This window comes from Cryptomeria japonica, chromosome 6 (assembly GCF_030272615.1).
Source record: "Cryptomeria japonica chromosome 6, Sugi_1.0, whole genome shotgun sequence".
Classification (NCBI taxonomy): domain Eukaryota; kingdom Viridiplantae; phylum Streptophyta; class Pinopsida; order Cupressales; family Cupressaceae; genus Cryptomeria; species Cryptomeria japonica.
Window position 1 is genome coordinate 366,493,621 of NC_081410.1, and position 5,236 is coordinate 366,498,856.

Genomic DNA, 5,236 nt, shown 5'->3' on the forward strand with positions numbered 1-5,236 from the left:
TTTCTTTCTGCATTTCATCTCATTTTATTCAAAGCACTGCATCACCTATAGTTTCTTTTTCAAATGCATCGCATTCACAAATTTTTTGCATTTGCATATACCAACATCAATAAAACAAGGCAACTATCCAAGTTTATCATTTGTTTGCATTCAAGACAAACAAGGGTTGTCTCCTTTCTTATATATTTGGACATGAAGTCTTTGAGGTCCTAAGTTCATTCATTTTCAACATTACCCTATAACGACACTTTACTTATGGTTGGGTAGTGATTTCACTATTTGAGACTTGTTAACCCAAAATCTATCAATTGTTATATATGAAACACATTAACAAAATCTCTAATTCATTCTAGACACCTAGTTGATCATATGACTAGTTAAAAATCTAACATTCTACTTCAGCGTCGCTGAAATTGTCACACCCAAGTAGGTTTCAATACTTAGAAGTCAAGGCAAGAAAAAATAAAAAAAGAAATAGTGCTATGCCAGATATTCATCTCAAGGCAAAAGAGAAATGATATATATCTAAAATATCACGCATACAATTGTGACAAAAAACTTGACTATGGGAACATGCGAGTAACTCCATCAAGGCTATGGACACCTACTGGCAATGGAGCAATATTTGAGAAATTATAGTCTATAACCTCTTCGGAGCTCTAAAAGCTTGCTAACAACGAGGCTCTATTCAAGATGATTTTGAAGTTAGAATAATCCACATAGCTTGTCATATAGGATGCTAAGGATCTTTAGTGAACACAAGAGTGGGAATTAACTCATTTTCACTCATTTGCACTCACATGGTAAAAATGAAAGAGGTGGGTGCAATTGTGAGGAGAGATCCTGCTAGAGAAATTGTTATAGAACAAGGACAGTACTTTCATCAAATAAGGACACATCTCAAAGAAGCAGGGCAGAATGAAGAACAGGAGGAAACAAAAGAAGCCCTTGCTCAAGGCTTTGATGAGCGTGTGATGTTGTCAAATGAGTTCATGAAAGATGATGACTTTATTAAGTCAGATGAATTTAAAAGTTTTCTAAGAAGGTTGAAATAAAATCAATTAAGATTAAATTTGATCATAGGAAGGAAATGTAGAAACGAATGAGGAGATTGTCAAGGCACTGCAGGAATATGATCTTGACAGTGTTGGCATTTTGGATATGTTGATATGGTTTTGTCATTGATGTCAACACCTGTCATCAGTTGTCAACACTTATCAGCACTTGGAGATTTTGGTTATGTTCACTCGGGGGACGGGATTATTTGAGTTTTCTCTTTTGAGATCTCTCATATCAGGCATTTTGTAGGGCCTCGTGGTCTCAATCACGCTTGTGTGACTAAAGCTTGTTTCGATACCTTGTCGGGTTATAGGCCTCAATCGAGCTTGTGCGACTTCAATGGGTAATTTCGAACGGAAATCCTTACTACAAACTTTAAAATAGCAGCTACCTGATTCACCTCCGAAAGGGGGATAATCTTTGTGCAAGAGAGATAGTAACTCTCCCAAGATAATTGCCATTTCATGCCCCCATTAGCGTTTGGAGTCAGCTAATACAGCATTGAGAATCCATTGCATGAGAATCAGCGGCCATATTCTGATTATCTATTGGGTGTGTACCTAAGTCTGCAAGAAAAGGTTTTCTCTCTCAGCCAATTTCCTTTGAATTAGCGTGTTGTGTTTGATATCACTTTGGATATCACGTGTTTGTTGTGTTTCTTGTCCAAAGCCAAAACTAAAAAACTAAAAAACTGGAAAAACTCAAAAAAACCAAAAAATTCAAAATTCATTGGTCAAAAAACTCAGTCTCCTTGTCAAAAATTTGTCTTTGAGCATAATCGTCGTACGCGCTTCCTAATTTTTCGTACGAGCTTCCTAATTCATCGTACGAGTTGAATACATTATCGTTTGAGTCTTCTAGTTTGTCATTCTAGATTATTTAAACTGACATTCTGGTCTCTGAGGATTCTTGTCCCAGCTTATAAACTTTGTCGTATGAGTCATTTTGGTCTGTGACAAGCTGTCATTAGAGTATAGGCAACAACTTGTATGAGAAACTGTTTGTGTCATCTGGAACCTGATAAATTATCATCTGAGTCAGTATCCTCCATCGTACGAATCTCTGATTTTGTCGAGCCAAAAATTGTCTTGGCGTACTTTTCCAAAACTGTGATACTTACCTAATCAGTCCACAGTGAGCATAAATCTGGTCATCGTAATCTTGAGCATAAACAACCTCGATAGTGTACCTCTATTGTTGTGTTGCACAACTTTGTCGGTTATCTCCCAGCTAGTTCAAATCAATCGATTATCAAACTTATCAAATCTCTTATCAATCGCTTATCAAACGTAATCAACCTAGGTTGCTTAGATCACATCTTACACAAGATAGATCATTCTTGAAACTGGAATGAGTCTTAGTCGCCTTTCTTAATCACTACGTTAAAACGTGTAACTAGCTTTGATTTAATCTTGACATCTGCATCATATCCAGCTCTCGGTCCTGTCAATTGTAAATGCTTATTCTAACCAAAAGCTCTTCTAAATATTATAACGAAAGTAAGAAGCCCATGGCTACCTTGGCCCAACAAATTCAAGATCTCAAGAAATAAATATATGACATTCAAACCCAACAAAAAGATTCAATGACACCTCTTGAGATAAAATTTCATGATATCAAGAACACCAGACTTCAAGAAATTCTACAGCAATTATATAAAGTGGAACCAAAAGTAATTGAAAATCAAAAGCCAAATCTCATACAAGATCATCAGACATCTTCACCAAGACAAAAAGACATATATCCCCTAGATAGAAAATTTACACCTTTGGGGCAATCTATTGAGTCAACTTTGGTAGATCTTCTTAAGCACAATCTTATCATATTGCCTAAAAAGTCCACACGATGATTTGCATTTTTGAGTAATTATTGTGCATATCATATACATAACAAACATAAAAATTCAATGTGCATTAAATTAAAACATAAAATTCAAGACCTCCTTGACGATGGTGTAATTGAAATTGAAGATCCTAATAATTCACCTAAGGAGAAACTAGATGTCACTTCCAAGCATGATCAAAATTATGAACCTGCGTCTAGAAATGGCCTACATGTAGCCTCCATCTCTTTCATGATGCCTCCATCTCATAAGGATTATCAACAACAATCCATATTATATCCCTCGAATAATGAACCTAATGATGAAACTTTTCATGTTGACCCTCAAGGGATATTTCAAGAGCCATCCCATCCAATGGTTGAAAAAGATCCTATCTCCACATAATCCCATGATGATTCCCTTATACCTTCCCATTTCTTCCAAGATGATCACCTTCCATGTCAAGATCAAATTATCTCTTCATCTCCTTGTCATAATCCTGCATGTTCACCTCAAGGATCCATCATGCCTACAAAGCCCTCTCATGATCTTACCATTCCTCGCATACCTCATAATGGACTCGCGTCTTCTTCCCAAAGAAAAGGGTATCCTATAGGTAAAAATATTTATAAAAGAAAAGGGGTAGACCTTCACAAGAAAGAACCCCTCCATATTCAAGAAAATATTAAGGGTCATGGCCTTAGTGACATTCCTCAAGATGTTGGTATCCCTACTAAAGCAATATCCAAATACATGCCTTTCCCTTCATCTCTTCCATCTATTTTAGGACCCTATATCCCTCTATCCCTTATGCCAGATCGACAAAGGCATACATCTTTGCACACCTTCCATCCATATAAAAGGACACAAAGTCCCACTAAGAAAAAGAAAGCAAAATCAAAAGTTATATGAATTCCTAAGGCACTTGTAGAAGCAATGCATTCCAAGGAACTACAAAAGAATGAAAAAAAAAAACCATGTGGATCCCTAAGCAGCTCCTTGAAGCACAACAGTCTAAAGAAAAATCCAAATCAACATCCAAAATTGTTGTTCCTCCATCCAAACCTTCCAAATCTATTTCTCCATCACTTCCTTCACCCATTTTGGATCCTTATGTCCCAAAATCCTCGGTTGTTCCTCCATCCAAATCTCAAAATATGAGATCCACTTTTCCTCTATCACTCCACCATCCCTCAAGATGTGTGCCAATGGTGATCTCGCCAACATTTCCATTCACTCATGCACCAAACTTTCAATATCTGATCCATTATCCAACACCTCTTTTTCATCCTTTTATCCCCCTTATCCAATCCTTTGCATGAGACTTTACCCTAGTTTCATCGTAAAAGCCAAAAAACTAATGAAATCAACATTGGAGATGTTGAACATGTAACACTTAGTTGAGTCCTTATATCCTATTGGAAAAGACATCTTTATCCGACTCTTCAAACAAAGACCAATGAACTGCTTACACAAAACTCCTAACCCTATGAACAACATGCACCTTAAACGATACTATATCTAAGGGTTGGGTAAGTTTAGGTTTTTCTTTCTGCATTTCATCTCATTTTATTCAAAGCATTGCATCACCTATAGTTTCTTTTTCAAATGCATCGCATTCACAAATTTTTTGCATTTGCATATACCAACATCAATAAAACAAGGCAACTATCCAAGTTTATCATTTGTTTGCATTCAAGACAAACAAGGGTCGTCTCCTTTCTTATATATTCAGACATGAAGTCTTTGAGGTCCTAAGGTCATTCATTTTCAACATTACCCTATGACAACACTTTACTTATGGTTGGGTAGTGATTTCACTATTTGAGACTTGTTAACCCAAAATCTATCAATTGCTATATATCAAACACATTAACAAAATCTCTAATTCATTCTAGCCACCTAGTTGATCATATGACTAGTTAAAAATCTAACATTCTACTTCAGCGTCGCTGTAATTGTCACACCCAAGTAGGTTTCAATACTTAGAAGTCAAGGCAAGAAAAAATAAAAAAATAAATAGTGCTATGCCAAATATTCATCTCAAGGTAAAAGAGAAATGATATATATCTGAAATATCACGCATACAAGTGTGACAAAAAACTTGACTATGGGAACATGCGAGTAACTCCATCAGGGCTATGGACACCTACTGGCAATGGAGCAATATTTGAGAAATTACGGTCTATAACCTCGTCAGAGCTCTAAAAGCTTTCTAACAACGAGGCTCTATTCAAGATGCTTTTGAAGTTAGAATAATCCACATAGCTCGTCATTAGGATGCTAAGGATCTTTAGTGAACACAAAAGTGGGAATTAACTCATTTGCACGCATTTGCACTCACATGGGAAAAAC